Source organism: Arvicanthis niloticus, chromosome 3, assembly GCF_011762505.2.
Source record: "Arvicanthis niloticus isolate mArvNil1 chromosome 3, mArvNil1.pat.X, whole genome shotgun sequence".
Classification (NCBI taxonomy): Eukaryota; Metazoa; Chordata; class Mammalia; order Rodentia; family Muridae; genus Arvicanthis; species Arvicanthis niloticus.
In genome coordinates, this window is record NC_047660.1 from 116777175 (window position 1) to 116797280 (window position 20106).

The 20106-nt window shown below is 36.7% G+C and overlaps 1 protein-coding gene across 26 annotated transcripts in view; it reads right to left on the reverse strand.

The window, feature by feature from the left end:
* The window catches only part of Map2 (microtubule associated protein 2), a 249074-nt gene that overhangs the window by 68108 nt on the left and 160860 nt on the right, over positions 1-20106 (reverse strand). For all 26 annotated transcript variants that reach the window (XM_076931745.1, XM_076931754.1, XM_076931752.1 and 23 more), the window contains one exon: positions 12037-12114. The gene's annotated coding sequence lies outside the window, so the exon portion shown is untranslated. The remainder of the gene's footprint in view (positions 1-12036; positions 12115-20106) is intronic.

Here is a 20106-nt window from a genome sequence, read left to right on the forward strand (position 1 = left end):
GCAAGTGATGACTTTAAAGTGGCAAATGGTTAATGATTTATGTTAGTCACAGCAGGTTAGCAGGCTTTTGTTAGTTTTCTTAATTCTTTAGAAAACTAGATGCACACAGCAGAACATACAGCACATATCAGCTGGTTTAAACTACAGAGTGTTTTTCTGTTCTTCATCTATCATCACAATGGCTGCCTGAATGTTGCACATGAAATAGACTGTGTGTATGCTTTGATGATTCCTATATTATCTGCTCTTAAAAAGGGAACAGAGATATCTTTAAGTGTATGACAAAATAGTTCCTTAGTACACATGCCCCCTGGGCATGTAGAAATGAGAAAACAAGATACAGCTGTCAAAATGCCTCCATTCTTTAAGGAGGAGAAACACGAAAGCAGAATTGACAGAGGGAAATCCTCCAAACAATTCTGACATCTTTCTGGGTTACCAGTGACCTTGTTTTTTTCTAGGAAAATCTAAGAGTAGATTCAAATCACAACACATTTTATGGAAAAAGAAGCCATTTTTCATTTTTTCTGTCTGTCGACTTAAGAATTTGAAGTTTTTTCCTACCCTCCTTTTCAAATATGAAAGAGGTTAGTCAAATTAAGCTTCACATAAGCAATACACTACTGGAAAATGAAAGCCAACAAATTATTATAGAGTGGGTTTCAAATATTAATTGAGTGTTGAGTGAGTTAGTTATCCACTGCCTACCAGAGGCAGACACAAGGAAAAAGGTTCCGTCAGAGATGAATATTTGGCCACCATCAGCTCAAGAGATAAGAGTGAGTTTGAACTTCATTTTGGAGCTGTGGAGTATGGTGGAGTTGATACAACTCAAGTCCTAACTTCATCTAAATAATGCACATGTAGTGGAAACAAATGAATAGACAGAAGAAAGACAAAGTAGATATAACAGAGTGTGTGCAGAAAGGTCAGACGCTCCCAAGTAAAGTATTTTTTTTTTTACTCCATCTCAGAAAGGTTTCTTGAAATTATTAAAATGAAATGCTCTTAAGTTATCAACCATTCCAATGCATCCTCAAGTATTTTCAACATACTACTTCTAAAATAGATACAGTAAATCAGAGTTTCTTGGGTGGGGCTTGCAAATCAGTCTTTAACTGGTAACTGTGATAAAGGTTGAAGACTAGTGTTTTCAGACAGGCCAGTTACTTCAGGAAAGAGCAGCAAATGGCAAGAAATACAGACAAGAAACATCACTTCAGAGTGACTGAAGTAAAGGGTGAAGCCACATATATTGGGAGGTCACATGACCATTCTTACAAAGAGAAGTTGCATCTTTCATGTCCTTTGCCCAGGACTATTTTGATGAGTTGACAGAGTCCAAATACGAGAGAGAACACTTTTATTCTACTTTATAAGGAACAAGGTGGTTTTTCCTTGTCTTTAATTCTACTTGAATACAGCAGAAACATTTTGAAGGAATGTTCATTTTATAATTGTCCCTTACCTATGACAAGACAATAATTTCATGTTATAAAATGATGTTCAGACTATGAACATATTCAAAATGTTCTTAAGAGTGTGTATTTTTGCCTAATTCTTGGCACTCACTAATGGTTTATTAAAGTATACTTGCTTAGTTTTCTTTACAGATCAATGGCTTTGGAGACAAATGTGAGGTGGTTCTAGATATAAATGTGTGGAAGATAGTTGTGAACTTATCTAGATAACTCAGATGTACATTCTGAAAGAGTTGAAGTGAAGCAGAACTTTCCTCTTAGGAATACAATCACAAACTTCATTGCTTATCTTTGGATTAAATTTTTGGGATTTAATTTGTCTTTGGAAAGATCGCAAAACATTTAGTCACCAATTATAGTTATTAGCATCAGTAAGTACTGTCAAAAACTGGCAGAAAGAAAAGCTTGGCAAGTCTAAAGGAAAATTACGTTATGTGTCAGACAGACAGGTCTCCATTTCTATAGTGTCCTTGGCACAGGTAGTTCTAGGGCGTTTTCTTTGAGATGTTTCACCCTATCATCATGAAGCATGAAGTTCAATCAAAACAGAGGGCATATAATTTTGTGCTGCTACTTCTCTAGAGAGGAACAAAAGAATCAAACAACCAGTTTCATAACATAATTAAGCAAATGAATATTGCTTCTCCTTTTCATAGAGGCTCAACTATATTTTGTATTCTCAACACCCCTCCCAAAACCACACAACAGATGCTTGTTTTATTCAGTAAGAGTAACATAAGCACTAAGAGTAGCATGTATCTTTGTGTATTCTGGGGGTGTCTCTAAGCTTACGTATTTGGTAATACATAAACTTAGAACTTAAAACTCCAAATTGCTACCCTCTGTCTCCTGTGTAAAATCAAAGGTAATTTTCATAACGCCATGAAAAAAATGAGGCTGAAAACTTGTGTTTGTTTCAGGTCGTTCCTGCTTTTCTCAGGCTGAATGTAGAATACCTACAATCTTACCAGATGACTCACTCTTCATCATACACCATACTAATTAGAAATTAGTATAAAGAAAGTTAGTGGGCACAGAAGACATTAACTCTGATGATGATCGACACAGAATACAAAACCTCCCAGTGTGAAGTTATTGTTAAACCTGCATGATACAAGTGAGTCATAATCCCAAGTAGTCTGGAAATACCAAATGCTCTTCACCATGCAATGCAACCCATCACTCCAAACTGAAAGAAGGGCTGTTCTGGTGTGACTTTGGCATGAAATATGTATTTCACAACTGTGTAATACATCTTAGCCTTGTATATATCATATACACAGACGATCAAGTACCTATTAGAAATAAATTCTTATTAAATGATATAGTCTAGAACTCTAACTCTATTAATGGTATTTCATTAAGGGTTTGTACTTAGATGCTAGACAAGCAGTGAGTGAAGTAATAGCCCTCCAACTGAAAACCAAGGTTCTACATAGTTTTCTCATGGTTCTTCTACTTTCTAAATATGTCAGTCTACACATGGCATAAAAATGAAGGTTAGTTTCATAACTGTGCAATGAACTACTAAAGCAATGAACAGATAAAATTTAGTCCCTGTGACATTACTGATAATGCTGAAGTTCAATCATCATAACTTTGTTAATTTTTTTAAATGAGCATAAATCTAACGATCAGGAAACAAAGCAGAAGAAATAAATCATAAATTAGATTTTGAAAATGGATGATTTTGTTTTAAAGATACCCAGCCTCAACTGTGATCCAAGGACTTTCAGACTTTGTTGAGTGTAACATAACAAAATACTGTGAAATCAAATCTCCTCTGGGTGCACACCTGATGAAAATTATGTAGAATTATAGATATTTCAAAGGAGATTTATAAGCTATAAGTGTTACATCATCATGGGATGAGGAGCCTTTGGCTCTAGAAATCTGAGCTCCACATGAGGGGAAGGCACTGGCTGTCTCCTAATGTTGCTACTATCAAATGTTAACATATTAAGATCCTATTACATGTCTAGTATGACCAGATGCAGACCACCATCAGTCACAGCATATGCTGTGTGTATGTTTTTGAAATTCATATAATCTTGGAAAGTGCATGTGATTAAGCAAATGCTTAATGCCATCTTGTCATAGACATTACCAAATCAATTACTGTTTAGTATGATGGCAGGGTAGGCTGTATTATGCTAATATATCTAACTAAGACCACCATTCTAATTCACCTAACAATTATTTTACTCTTTAAAACATTAAAGAAAAGGGCTTAGTGTATCTGAGAAACATACTTGTCACAGAAAAGTATATATATATATACACACACACACACACACACACATGTATGTATGTATGTATGTGAAACTTAAAGTGAGAACTATGATGCCTAAGCCTCCCACCCTCAACTTTGTTTTGCCTTTTAAAACTTAGGATAGAAAGAACAACTATTGTAAAGACACTCTAATGGGCACTTTCTCAATACTCTCAGTACACTATTCTTACACTAGTCTTCAAGTCTAGGTTAGAAGTTCTTCACTATCCCATCTGTCTCCCTCACAAGGTTGTGAGTTACAGAAAAAAAAGGATGTGTTTAATTCATCTCTCTACATATAGCACCTGGTCCACCAGCACAAGCACACCTGTCTACTGATGAATAAATATGGGACATATTTAAAGCACAGAGTATTCCCTATAGTCCTGAAGGCCTTCAGCATCTGTGAAAAATGAAGGCTGTGGCTTATTTGGCTTTATTATTTAGAATGATTGGTCCAATAACGCACAGATGAAATGTGAACCAAAAGAAAACATAACTAAGCATGAAGATGCTCTTAGGACAGTTGCTTTGGGAAAAGGGCTTGTGGACCTGAATTATGACAGTCCTGCTTGGGATAGAAATAGGCTGGATTTTTTTTTTTATGAGGAAATAAACCAATGTATTAATTAGAAAAGCCTAATCTAAAATTAAGATAATCTGTTAAATAGATATCTTTTACAAAATTGCCTTGCAAACTAATGTCTTAATTTTTATTTATTATCTAACCACATGCATTATTGACATGTTTTCATGAGAAGAGTATGAGACACCATCTTTCATAATATATTGATATGTATTTCCTTATTAGTATTTTAAGCCATATGCAATGTTGTGATGATCTCTGCTTCACTGAAATATACAATAGAAAATCTTACTTTTTAATGAGTAATGGAGTTTTTAAAAAATTGTTGTCCAGTGTATGTTTGATGAGGTTAGTTTGAACATTACTTATTTTCAGATGTTGGTTAGACCTTAATGGAGACAGACATGTTCAAAACTGAATTTAAATGGTAAGGCTTTGGAATAAGGAAATAGATGTTGGAAGCAAACTAGGAGACAGCTCAGTGGCCATGGAGCTGAGTCTTCCTTTGAAAGAAACCGATTTACAAATTGCTCTAATGAGATTCTGGTGAAGGGTTTACTCACTTTTAGTATTGTTATCAATTTGGTTTTTATGCTTTCCTGGCCTTCATTTAATACAAATTTATTGCCTACCAGTGTTATACCAGAAATTCTGTTATTTACTAGGAATAAAATGCTGATTAAGATAGGGACTCTCTCCATAAACGTCTCACTCTCAATTGAGGAAGACAGACGAGTCTGAAGAGGTGAATATAAATACAGTAATGGAGAACAAACAGGTGCCAAGAAACAGTAGTCTTCCAAGTCACTTTTACCAAACAAATAACTCTAGACATTCACTATTTAGATAATTTACATTTGAATAGATATGAAACTATGAAATTAATGATGAGTTAAACCCACCTAGTTAAATCAGATAGTGTCTTTGAAAAAGGTAAAGTCCAAGTCATGTACAGTTTGAGCTACATAGAACAGCAAATTCTTTTCTTTCCCATTTGTTTTGGACTTGGAGTAGACTATATGATGTAGTGTGCTTGCAGCTGGCTGCAATTGTGATTTTCCCTGTTTACTACATCAGTGAGTCTGGCCTGAAAGGATGCTTTAAAAAAAAATCCCAATCATTTGGAATTCCCTCACAACTCAGGTTAAATCCAAATGGGTCAACCTTCTCATACAGCTTGACTTCTCTCTTTGAACAGACATGTCTTTGTAACCTGGAGTGAATTATAGAAAGAAGGTCAATTTTTATGGCTGGCTACTTGCATTCTGCCAAACTTCTGAAGCGACAGAATGTGACCAAAAATTCTTGAACCCCCAAGGCCTGAAATGTATATAATTAGTCCAAGGTTATGAGATGGTCAAGTATTTGTTTTAGTATTCCCAGCCTTTCACAAATATCCTATATTATGAAATAGCTACTCCATTTTACTATAAGACTACTATTTTCATAAACACATGTGAGTGTGCTATTTTCCGTGAAAAATGTGCCTGTTGTTATGCTTTGTTCTAAGAGTATCTTTTTAGTACATAAATAATCCATTATGTATGTGTGCATGGCATTTTATATATGAATGTGTGTATATGACGCTGTAACTTGAAAATTCCTCTTGGTTTGTCAACAAAGATTCCTTGAGATTTTTTATTTCCAAACAAAGACTCACTGTAACTATAACTATGTGTCCCCAAGAAGTAACCTATCAAGACTGACCTAAACACTGCTCTCCGGTACCAAGGACTCAGAGAGCTACATCACCGTGCCACTGAAAATGTCTTTTATATTGCTCTGCCCTTTGCTCTTCACTCAGGATTGATGACTTCTGGGTCTTGCCTCATGCTCTGCTCACAGTGAGCTGAAATGACTCAGGCTCTGGCACCGGCTCACTGAAGTATTTGCTTTAGTGAATTTTCAGTTTCTCTGACAGAGGTTACAACTGCCTCTGAATCAAACTGCCTTCTGAAGTAATTACTGAGCACAACTGGAATCCTTGACATTCATTAAATATCAGTGCAGGTGGGAGCAAGGAGAGTAGAAAAGAGTACAGGAAATTATCATGGCTGTCATCATTTTGCTTCTCAGATTTGACAGACACACCCAGAAAGCATCTGCCTCTACCTTCAACCATGTGGTTTTTACTCATTGCTTCTCAAACACCTCACAGTTTGAAGCACCAGTTTGTCTTCCCTCGTGTACTTAGCAAATCAACAGCCCTCTTGGGGTTTATTTTAGATGCTCTCTGGGGCCATGCGTATGTGGTTAAAGTGCCACCTACTTTCAACAGGGAAAAAAATTAGCTGTCAAGAAATAACCAGTGATCACACCCTGAGTGTGAAGCAGTTAATCATAACCCCCAGAATTCTACAGTCACAGGAAAGCAACACTCTGTGAAAGAATTAATTAGCAAATAAGCCATTTTTGTACACCACTGAGGTGACAGAATTACTTTTATACAACATTGAAATAATACCGTGCTGGATAGTTTTATGTCAACTTGACACAAGATAGTTATTTGAAAAGAGGGAAAGAACCACAATTGAGAAAATGTCTCTGTAAGATCCAGCTGTAGGAAATTTTCTTAATTAGTGACTGACAAGGAGGGCCTAATCCATTGTGGGTAAAGCCACTCTGACTAATAATAGTCCTAAATTTTATAAAACAAAACAAAACAAAACAAAACAAAACAAAAAACACAGGCTGAGCAAGCCACGAGGAGCAAGCCAGTAAGCAGCACCTCCACTCCATGGCCTCTGCATCAGCTCCTGCCTCCAGGTTCCTGCTGTTTGAGTTCCTGTCCTGACTTCTTTTGATGATGATGAAGAGCAATATAGATTTTGAAAATACTATTTCTATAAAGAACATTTGTTAAAAGAAACGTATCTGTGCACTGTTGTAAGAATTAACTTTGATGGATGGATTTGCCTACTATATTTAACTATTTTAACATAATATAGGAATTATGATTCATAATTATATCTCCATGGTATGGCTGTCATCTGGTTTTGCCACAACTTAAGGTATTTGACCCATGTATACAGAGGTAATGATTCACAAGTTTCTACTAGAAACTCAGATATTTTACTAGCAGTTCACAGAACCCTTTTCTTTATTCTGAACATTAGGCAGAATGTCCCCCCTCCCCCCCTTTTTTCTGAGATGACTGAGAATTGTGGTCCTGGCTTGTATCCACTTTCCATGTGCTCCTGCTTGGTCTCTGCCTTCTCAGCAGTTGATTATAGATGATGATGAAGCAAAACCACTAATGGCAGGAGTATGGGTCCTGGTTGACTACAACTGCACAATGTTTTTTTTTTCCTCTCTAGTGAAAAGTTGGGTGATTGGAAAAGTTTGTGCATTTCAGTAAGAATCTATGCCCTGCACAGGAGTTGACTCTCCCATGTAATGACAGTACTGTCATGTGACCCTGCCAGGTAGTGGTCTAGACCTAAGACCTGAAGGATGAGTCAAAATAAACTTCTTTGTGCTTGCCTTCAATAACAAAAGTATTCTAATGAAAACCTGCTCAGGAGCCTATAACAATCTTTCTGTTTAAGCAAAAGTGCATTCTTATTCATTACAACCCAGGACCTACATTGGTTGAGACAAAGTTACCACTATTGGACAGCAGATGTCTTCTCAGTACAGATATCCAGCAGAACTGATGGTTAAACGTTCTATAACTAGCTTCCCTCTTTAAATGACTTATCCTCAAAGCCAACTAGCTGGGTAATAAGCATGGCTGGATTACCATTGTTTTACTTATTTGTTGTTTATTTATTCATTCATTTATATGTGTGTGTGCTCACAAGAGTGTGTGTGCACTTAGTATTCACTCACTGCATGTGTGAAACTCAGTAGACAATGTGTAAGAGTTGGTTTTCTGCATCTGCCCTGGAAATGGTCCTCAAGTTGTTAAGTGTACTGGCAAACATTCAGACTCAACCGAACCTTCTCAGCTACCCTGGACCGCTATCTTGTATTCAAACATTAGAATAGGTGCTTGTCAGTACCACATGTTTTCTTTTCCTGTTTCTATTTCACCAAACTGTTAAAAGACAATCCTTAATCACAGCAGTATTTTATAGCAGGTGGTTCCCACCTCTGCCTCCAGAACTCCAGCCCAAACAATCTGCTGAGGAAGCAGAAGAATGTTCTAGTGACTCAGCCTGTTAAGTAGGAGGATTGTCATTGTTATTTTAACTCCTGCCAGAGGACATGGGCAACTCTCCTTTTCCCTGTCCCCAGATAACTAAGAACTGATTAAAAAAAAAAAAAAAAAAAAAAAAAAAACCCACACCCAGTCACCCAGGCTTAGCTCTTGATCAATAAGAGCCAGGGGACCTGGGCACCAGGTTGATTAACAGCTCCTGGCACAGAGTAGAATAGGTTTCTGTCAAAGTACCATCAGACATCCTAAAGTTACCAATCAAATTTATTTTTAGAATGCATAATGCATCTCGTAAATTGTCTCTGTAGAATGCATAGACAATCTTTGTGAAGCAGTGATCAGTGCAAGCCATCGCACTCATTGTCAGAAAAGATGGCAGGAATACCAGGTTGTCATCCTCTTTTTGTTAGCAGTTGGGTGGCACATTGTAGCCACAGTGTTTATCATTCTGTTGCCAAGTGTTCTCAACAATATAAACAGTCATCAAGTGTAGCCCCTTGAGATATTGTTAAACTAAAAACCCCATCTACATACACAAAATAATTCTTAAAAGATAAACTCCCTCTAGCTATAAATTAAAAAAATGTTCTGGTGAATGTATAATCTAAGTTATGTTGAATTGTGGCAGATTACAATATTTGCTTAGGTAAAAGACTTCAAGAACAACACACACACACACACACACACACACATATATATTTCAAATGTTCTCCTTATGTCTATATGGGCAGCTTATTTCTAACTTGGCTATGTAGTTTGGGAACTTTTTGTATCATAAATTAAGATCTGAGATGATAAAAGAAGCAACAAAGGTTTTTCAAAATACTGTAAAATCAGAAAAATTATCGATTGAAACCAGGAAAGTGCTAAGGCACTGAAAAAGCAATAGGTTCTGCAAAGATAGATACATGAATCCTTTAAGAGGCACCAACCATTGCTGATGTGCATTGTGGGTATTCTGTGGGCAAAGCATCTACCTGTCATGTTCCCCAGGAACCCTTGTATACCCAGTCTTCTTTCCAGCAAATGGGAGCTTACCTGGGAGGTGGTGGCCTAGGTGCTGGTGACAAAGATCAGAACATGATAGATACAGTTTCTGCCATCAGAGGGAGGAAACAATGTTGAGATGACGGCGCAAACGATGACAATTATCTGCCATCTAATAAAACTGTCTTTGGTCAGTTTTAAGAACTGTAATGCTCTTCTATGGGGCTTAAAGAGGTCAAGCCATATGCCTGTAACAAGTGGTTGAAGCTAGAGCAAAGCTGATTTTCAGTGTGATTAGCAGTGCACTGTAATATCTTGTGAGCTTTGTGTGAAGAGTTGCTGACTTCACAGGAATCATAAAATAAACTCCAGAGACAAAGATCTACCTTTACATTTGAGATTGCATGTGTTATATTGAAAATACTTAATTTCAAATTTTACATAATGTAGCACTTAGCACCTTTAGTGAACAATTTCAAAGGATGATATTTACGAAACATTTTCCCTGTGATTATTCTATTCTGTATAATCCTTCATGTGGAGGAGTTGAGGGTGTCGAAAATGATCACGTGGTATTAAATAACACACCGAAATAAAAATGCCTGTATAAATGGAAGCACGGATGAGTCTGCATGTGTTCCAACATATAGTTTTCTCATTTTTGAATAATATCCTGTCTTAATTTTTTAGCAAAATACACAATATACACAAAAATCCTAAAAATACTGTGGAATGAACAACTGTGTATACATGAGCGAATTCTAGACTTAACTGTAGTGTTAGAGAAGGATTAAAAAAAGAATTTCTATTAAAACTCCTCCTGTAATTATTTTTTAAGGAAATGTAAGCAAATAACATGGACCTCCCAAAATGTACTTTTCTTTTAAGTATTTCAAATTTCATTTGTAGCATTTATATTATGTTTGAGAATAGTCAGAATCTCCCCCATGGTGAAATAGAACCTGTGTTGATTATTATATTATGGTGAAACTGTGAAAATCATGGGTCCCAGTAGATTAGCAAAAACCTTATATGCCAATTAAAAAATGTGTTTCCAGCTGGGAAAAAATAAAGTATAAAAGGGCTTGGCATGGTATCTCATACAGAGAGCATCAGTTCCCTTATACACAAATTCCAAATACATTTTATAAGACATACTAATGCCATATTAGCATTGAATCTTTAAAGTGCTGTAAGACACTTAGATGTAATAACAAGTAGCAGAGACGAATATGTAAAGCAGTAACCATGGTAACAGCTGGAATGAGAGCCAAACGGATCTCCGTGTGCCAGTATGCCTGTGTCTGAATACAACTGAGCGAAGGTGACTTATAATGCCACATCTGCAACACCAGCTCTGTACACTTGGGATATCAGTGCAACTGTGCTGCATTTGTTTGACACGCGGTAGAACACACAGAGGACACTATGTACCTTTACAATTCCAACCCTCACTGGGAAGAAAGCAGGGACGTGAGAAGAAAGCAAAGAGTGCTTTTCCTCCTGTCATGGTTTATTCAAAAAAGAATTTAAGACAGCTGTGTGTGTGTGTGAGCAGCTGTTTAATCTATGTGCAGTGCTTCGGTATTTGAGTGTTGTTAGTCTTTTGCAATGAAAACATTATACAATTTTCACTCAAAACTAAACTAATGGATTAATGAAAACAATAAAGTAAACATTGTTGTGGACAGTTATGGATAGTACAATACCTTTAATAAAAACAAGTTAGCCTTAAACTTTAATGCATTTTCTGCAATGAATGATCACTCTCTTGAAATCTCTGTATAATTTTATTCTGCCTGTATTTTAAAGTTTCTCTGTGAAAAAGTGCAAAGAGAAAGAAAACATAGTTTCTATTTGTAAACTGACCTAGAGTGCCCATGAATTTATTAATGCAATTATTAGACATGTGACAGGTGAACGTATACAATAAAATTGTGCCTGCTTTACATTGCCTGCATTTTCAGCAAATGTTACCCTCTTATGTAAATCCAGAGGTAATTTATGTAAAATGCAAGGGAATCTGTTTCTTGGGTATTTCTTTAACAGTTAACTACCCCTACCACTGAGGCTGGGCTCCTTCTCCTATGTGCACAGTTTTAGGCTTCTATCTCCCATGTGCAGAGTTTCAGTGAGCTCTGCCTCTATCCCTTTGTCTCAGGTCCCTTTGTAAAAACATCTATAACCTACTCCATAGAGCTGATGTAAGGAAATTAATTACTTCACATAAAGTCATGCAGGCACATGCCTAACACATGATAGGTGCAAAGGAAATATCATTGTTATGGTTAGCCATAGATGAACAGAGGGGCTTGGTTCAATCCTCATTTCAAAGCAAGACATTTTCATTTAGCCAGTTTAAAAACTCTGAAGTGGTATTTTACAATTCCCAGCCTATTAGCTGTGAAATTCCAAATGGCATTTCTTCTTTAAAAAATAAATTGGTATTTATTTAGAAATAAAAAAAAAAAAAACTATCGTTAGCAAAGAAGTGAAGTGTTTTTCATAGGGTGGGTCACTTTTTATGGTAGAGAGAATAGGGTCTTACCTATTCAAGGAAGTTGTAAAATAGTGACGTTTGCTATGTTGTATTCTCAAAGGGCTGGTGGTACGTTCTGGCTTCTTTCTGTTAAAATAAAAAGAAAATTCATGAGCTAATTTCTGACCCACACATCCTAATAATATCAACATGAAACAACTTACGAGTTTTCTCTTTTGTATTTGGGTAACTATGAGACTGCAAGATTGCTTTCCAAATATTTATTTGTGACCTGCTGGGCACTCTCTCAAGCCAGTGACAGAGAATTGAATGTATAAACTACTGAATGCTTTCCATATCTTTCTATGCCACAATAACAATGTTTCTTAAGGGTATCATCCAAGGAAGAGTAAAATTATGACTTGTTCTCAGCTAATAAATAGTAGAAGATTGTGTAATTTCCCCAAAGAATATATTCATAATTGTTAATTATATGCAGCAAGCTTTAAAAAAGACTGGGCCTCTAGCCCAGTCTGCATTGATTTTATGAAGCACAGGATGGAGAGGGATTTTTTTAAATAACTAATTAAATCTTCTCCATAGAGTCCTAAATTTACTTTGACATTCCAAAACCTGAAAGTCACTCTAGATTCTGCTGAAAAAAAAAAAAAAGCCACTGAGGGTCATATGGAATACTCCCCACTAAAGTGGTTTCAGGGGATGAACAGCATTACTGGAGGCTTTATCTTACAAGCTATCCAGGAGTGGCCGCCCTCATTATGTGCGGCAAGACTACAATAACATAGTGTGCAAATCCCAGTCAAGTCCAGCTCTTCCACATTGGGTTTGTAAAGCTGTGTGTATTTATGAAGTTACCCCAGGACTGATATGTGTTCATTCCAGTAGAACATACCCTGTCCCATATGCAAGGAAGGCATGCTATCATTAAAAACCACGAGACCCCAATAGATGGCCTCTATAGACCTTTAGAATCCAGAAGGAAATTCAAGCAGAAGAGACGCATGAACTGGTTCTTCTTTTGTCTGTTCTGGAATGTTTTGTTGTGATTATGGTACCAGAGATCAATCGTAGGGCCTTAGGCTTGTTAGACAAATGTTCTACCACTGAAATATCTACCCAGCCCCTTTCTCGACCTTTAAAGGGTAAATCCACATAAATGCAGGAGCCAACAAGAGTGATTCAAAGCAACAAATATTGATTGTATTGAGTGTTTATTATTAGCTCCTTTGACATATGAACATTCACAGGGTATAAAAGCAAGTATGTGTATTGGTGTCTAATCAAGCTGAAAAGGCTTGACATCTAAATAGTGATAAAGTTCAACAGCTGAAAAGAAACATGGTAGAATTTTCCCCTACTTATAATAGTTCAGTAATTATTTTAACAACAATGACTACTAAAATCGTGGCACAATGCTTTTTGTTCCTTTAAAAAAAATATCTGGATTGACTAGGGGATAAAAAAAATTGTGTGCAAAAATTTTAGTAAACATTCTTACATATCTATCAACTATCTATCTATCTATCTATCTATCTATCTATCTATCTATCTATCATCCATCCATCCATGACAGAATCACTAGGAGAAGAACTTTATGTAGAGTAGTATATGTAATAATTTAAGGCCACTTAAATGTTAGATTACAAGTAAATGATTAGAATGGTTTTCCCTTTGCTTGTTTTCTTAGTTTTTGCTTTGCCTGTTTGCTTGTTTGTTTGTTTGTTTGAGACAGGAAGTCTCTCTCTATAGCCTTGGCTTCCTGACTTTCCCAGAACACACTGTGTAGGGGGCTGTCCTAGAACTCACAGAGATCTGATTGTCTCTGCCTCTAGAGTGTAGAGCTGATAAGGACACCACCAGTCCCAGCTTTTAGGTAGGTTTTAGAACAAAAATAAAATGGTAAAACAGAGCTCATGATCCTGTTCAAAAAAAAAAAAGAACCTTCTATATTTAACAAATGAGTGTTAAAAACAAAATATCATACTCATTCCCTTTAAATTCAATATTTTCCTTCACTCTCTAAAAGTGCTATTATTTTTCAAAAAGAATACATGCATGTGTGTGTTTAAGTACATATCGTGTGTGTGTGTGTGTGTGTGTGTGTGTGTGTGTGTGTGTGTTTGTCTTTTACCCTTGTAACAAGGAGATGAAAAGAATTCTCTAGAGCAAAATTCAGCAAGTTGCACAGGACACTTGCATCCTACTGCCGTCTCTTTCTCCAAGTGCAGTGTTACTGGTACCTAGCCATTTCCATTCATTCCCAGGAGGACAAGGGCTGTTTTCATGCTGTAATGGCAGAAGCAAGCAGGTGTGTGTTTACCTTTTGAACAATGGTGTTGCTGCCACAGCCAATAGGAAAGGGCACATTCTCAATGTGAGCAGTATTGCCACTGCCAAAGACTATCCTCTAATTTTTCCAAAACTGAACTTGGCAGTTACACATGAAAGTAAAATTTCAATTCTAAACATATAAAGGGCCAACTTCATCCCAAAAGAAATGGAGAATTATTGACCAAAGGGTGAAATGATTATTAAGAAACTCAGTGCCCTTAGTCACAACAATAATACTCCTTATACCCATAATTTCTACTTTTGTTGGGGTTTTATTGTACAAAAGAAAATGACTGCCTTTTTTTTTAGACTTCATTTTTTGTGAGGTATGTAAATGCCATGTGGGATTTAGTTTTATAATAGCAACTTATGAACTGTTTTATAAGGGGCATCAAATTGAATGGTCAATTTTCAGTTAGTCTTGCACAGATTTAAGTGTTCACTTTTATTCCATTGACAAATGGTTAAATTAACAGGGCTTTTGTCATTGATATTTGTTTGTCAGTTTTAACACCAGATACATTCAACAGGATGGAATGTAAACCAGTTGTAGCAGACATTTACTGACTCTTCTCTGCCAGTGTTCTGAGCACTTCAAACATAAAATTAATTTATTGTTCAACATCGCCTTTTGACTGTTATATCCCTGCTTTATAGATGAGAAAACAGGCTGTGATAGCTTACTTGCCCATTCCATGAATACACGTAGAGAGTGGTTAAACTTTTCATCTTTGAGTCAGCTCTTAACAGACACAGGGGAGTGGTCTTGGGTCTCCATCTCTGGTGAAGAACCATCTCAAGCACAAAGGCTTCTGGCTCTTCCCAGAAGTGTAATTTCACTCATGGCAGATTCCAATTTACTAGAAACACTCAACACACCTTTCGTTCAGGATATTCGCTTTCTTGGACAAACTGAGATCTACGCTGCTACAGCTCAGCCTCTCGTTTGCTTTATTACTTCTATTGGGTTTGCTTCTGCCACTTTCCAGGAGCTGTAACGGCTGCCTGGGTATGTTGTTGAGGATCATGGCTGACAAGCCCTGATAAAGTCAACTGGTAAACAATTATATGAGAGCTCGTCTGCACAGGGTTGAGAAGAGGGTGCATGCTTTACTTGGCGTCGAATGTCAACGTACATTCAACATTTAAGGAATCTAAGATAAGGAAACACCTGCTCATCATTAATATAAGTAATTTTTTGTGAGTTCATTCATGTCTAGGAGGGTGCATATGTGTACATATGAGTCTGCACATGTACTTAAGTGCATGGTGGGTAGTGGTCAAAATGTCCTTCTGAATTGCTCTGAAGTGTATCTTTTGAGACAGGGTCTCTAGCTGAACCCAGTGTTCACTGATTCAGCTAGACTCACTGGCAGGAAAGCCCCAAGCATCCTCTTATAATCACACTGACACTTGAGCTTAGGGGTGCAGTTTGAATGGGATATACCCCACATATATTTAAACACGTAGTTCCCAGGTGATAATGCTGTTTGAGGAGGTTACAGCTCCTTTAGGAGGTAAAGGCTTGGTGAAGGAAGTCTCTGGGGTAGAGAATGAGGGTATATAGTCTAATCTATCTATTTCCCTCCCTCCCTCCCTCCCTCCCTCCCTCCCTCCCTCTCTCCTTCCTCTTCTCTCTCTCTCTCTCTCTCTCTCTCTCTCTCTCTCTCTCTCTCTCCTGAGTATGGATGAAAACATGGTCCTTCAGCTTCATGCACCTGATACTGGACCTGAGCACTGAACCTGGTGCTCATTGATTCAGCTAGACTCTTCAGCTATGTCTTCTTTGCCTGTTTCTATGCTTTCCTGGCCATAATTGGTTGAACTCTTCCATAAGACAAAAATAAAGCTCTTTTTCCTTTAAGTTATTTATTTTTTCACATTAAAAGAAAAGTGATTATATATATATATATATATATATATATATATATATATATATATATATGTGCTTGGGATTGAACTCAGGTCCTAAACCTTGTGGGACAAACAAGTGCTAGCTTAGCCATTTCTTCAGTTCCCTAAATTAATTCAATAGGCTTATGTTTGAGTTGTGTGTCACATGTGTAACACTGAAGTTAGAATGAGAAATTAGAATATCATGAAAAAGTAGTGGCAAGGTGAGCTGTTTCTCAAGGATGTATCTCCTGGTAAAGTCTTCCCTCTTAAATTAGGTTTTACTCCTCATTTGCTCGTGAAACACCTTCCACACTAAGTATCACTTAATTGATAAATTTTCTGTTGTGATAGACTTTCTCAGATAACCACAATAGAGATGGTTAAAGTTGCTGGGGTACTGAGTGGGGTTGCTGAAAACGTAATTGCAACAACTAGCATTAGGTCTTCTGTCAGCTTCAAAATGAACACTAGAACTGTTTCCCACCCATTTATGAGTCTGCTCTATGTGGTTTTGAACGGTTCATGTAACTCAGTGCACTTGTCAAAAGTATAAGGATTTCGACCATCGAGGACTGGACTGCTGATCTGCTAGTGAAAACCTCTCCTACTTCAAGTAGTTGTAAAATAGATAGGCAGCTGTTAACATTGTCATATAGTCCAAAAAGCTACTAAACCATTTCTATTCCCCAATATGTTTAGAATCACTTATTATCTAGAGAGTTGTTAGTACAAGAAAGTATGCTGAACCAAAAAGTTATCAATGATCGAGGAACATCTCTCTTGGTGCTATTGTGAAAGCCGTTTTTCAAACACTATGTTTGTGTGGAATAAAAGTTATGTCAAATATATACTTGAAAGAAATAAGAACTATTAACAAAATCCTTGTTCACAAAACACATAGTCTTCTTCTGAGTAGCAACACCAGATACAAGGGCTAATGAGCATGGTGGGATCTTATTCTCAAAATGGACACTACTGGCTACTGCTAAAAGCTGGGTTAAGCTGTCTTAAGGGAAGTGATTTATGTTTGTCCAAAGTATCTCAATATAATATTATACAAGGTGAAGTATCAAGAATTGGATTAGGGAGAAAAGCCCATCTTAACTCTCTGAGAATTAAGGTTTATATTCAGTTTGCACAAATTCTGATGGATAGAGAAAACTCTTCCAGTCCCTTCTCTTTAATGCACAGATCATACTCTTTGGAAACTCTTCTTGTGACATACAGGCTTTTGGAAGTACACAAAATGGACAAGGGGCTATTTATGGAGTGGAACACTGGTTATATAGTGTTTCAGTGAGTGAAAGACGTACATCACATCTTCTCACATGTAAGTAGGATGAATGGGGCTTTGCTTATATGTCAGCTGTTGAGGATACATGGCTGTTCTGTGAATAGAACATATCTCAATTTCCAGGACAAATGATGCATCATGATGGTCCAGTAGTTACTGTCAGGCCCCTTTTGTTCTGTAAAGGCTTGGTATGCAATGACAACATTCTGTAAAGTAAACTTAAAACTTCCATATTTCCTAAATTGCTAACATATTTGGACTCTGACTGTGGGTGTGTGTATAATAAAATGTGAACTGATACTGTGATTTTTAGTACCTTGAGCAGAAACGAGGCACACATGTCCGCATTCTGCTTTATTTTTATACTTCATTGCAATTTTCTGCCTAGGATAAGAATTTATCTGAGGAAATATAATGCTTCCTTACTTGACAGAAAGCCATCTGTTCCTTTGTTTCTAATTTTCATATGAGTATCAGATATTTTATTCTAATTGTCTATTTTAAAGATAAAATTATGTGTACTTATTATGTTATATAAAATAAATGATTGGAATATGTGATGTTATATAAATTAAGTGGCTAAACTAATCACACATTCACACATATTCATACATTACTCACATTGCCATTTTTGTGATGAGAACACTAATCTACTCTTAGATTAAAATGAAAAAAACTAACATTTTGTGGTCTGATTTTCGATGTCTCAGTAACTTCAGTCATTCTCCAGCCCCTTGTAACCACAGATCACAACAATACTTTTATGAGAGCAACAGCTTTCGATTGGACATGAGTAAGATCATCATGTATCCATCCATGTGTGCCTGGCTTATTTCCTTTAACATAACATCGCTTTGGTTTATCCATGTTATCACAAAGAATGGAATTTCATTTTTCTCTATGCATGGAGACAATTCCATTATGAATGTGTATTTCAACCTCTTTATTCATCAGATGATGGACATAGGCGGATTCTATATTTTGGCTAGTGTGAACAGTCCTATAATATACATATCATTGAGAAAGGTTCTTTGACAGACATCTGGTAGTGTCAGAGTTGGATCATAGGACAGTTCTATTTTTGAGAATCCTCTATACTGCTTCCCGTAATGGCTACAGTAATTTACTTCTATATCAAAAGTGTCAAAGACTCCCTCCCCCCATATCCTCAACAATATTTGCCACTTTTATCCTTTCAGCAACAGACAATACCATAACTTTTATAAAGTATAAAGTTAATTAATGAAAATTGACAGCATGTTGTAGTATAAGTAGAAACTAGGAACAGGCTTAAACCAGTGGAGCAGATTCCCACATAAGCCATAAGACTTACCTGGTAAGGATCTTATCTGGTGATTTCACCGCTGTCATTACAGCTCCTCTTGTAAAAGGACAAAACCTAGGTCTTTAGGCTGAGTTTCATAGGTTTCTATGCAGAAATTGCATCTTGTTTTTTTTCAACTTTATTTCAAGTATTATCATCAAGCCCAATGTCTCTTAAACTAGTTCTTTTGTAAATCTACCAATTGCCCCTTTCTTCAAATCTCTGCCTTTTTCTTCAGTAAGGTCCTTCTTCTTCCTCATATTCACTTAAGTGTCTCTTCCCGTCTCCTCTGCTCATTTTCTCACTCCCTTTTCTGTCTCCCTCCCCCATCTCATTTTTCTCTTTTCTTCCTTTTCCTTTCCTCTAGGTTTGCCAATTCCTACAGTTGAGGCTCATTTCTTTAAGAATATCCTCCAGGATGAACAGAATTCATTATGGCTTCACTATGAAACATTTTCATTTGATTTTTTACCAGCCGTTATAAGGCAATGTCCTGTAAATCAAAGCGTTCAGTTCCTCAGAGTCATATCCTAAGACTTGGTATGTTCTAAAAGGAGGTCCGATAAGGCTCACAAATAGACCGGAGAGACGGTTCAGTAGTTAAGAGTGAATACTGCTCTTGAATGGTGCTTGAGTTCATTATCCAGCATCCAAGTAGTGTGACTAACCACCACCTATCTCTGTGGCTTCAGGATATTGAGTACCATCTTTTTGTCCTCTAAGCACTACACTAGCATAGCATCTCTTCTTCCCAACAAACATGTGTGCATCATAAACAAACAAACAAATAAAAAAAAAACCCAAACACCTGAGGAAATAACTCAAAGGTTTAGGGAAGACTATGAAACTTAAAAGACTTGCAAGCCACTCCCTCTCCAGTGTTATATAAGGGGTAAAGATAGCTAAGGAGAAGATTCCTTTTGCTCTGTTGAGCTTCCTGCAAGTCATGCAGAGATGTCCAGGGTTCTAGCTTTTTCATGGGGCATCACCCATTACTCATAGAAGGATGGACTCTTGGTGATGAAACTACCTTAGAGGTGTTTATGTTCCTATATGCAATATGTTACCCGTACTTCTGGTTTACCAAGTTGATTTTGGCAAGTCTTTGGTTCTTTATCTGGGGTGAGGAGTCATTTTTTTTATACCTCTCCTGGAACAATGTCACACAACATGTTATATTGCTAACTAAAGCTCTTTGAAACTGAAAGAAGCCTTCAGTCCATATTTTTATTTTTTTCATTTAATTTAATTCTTAGAAAACGCTAGTATCTGA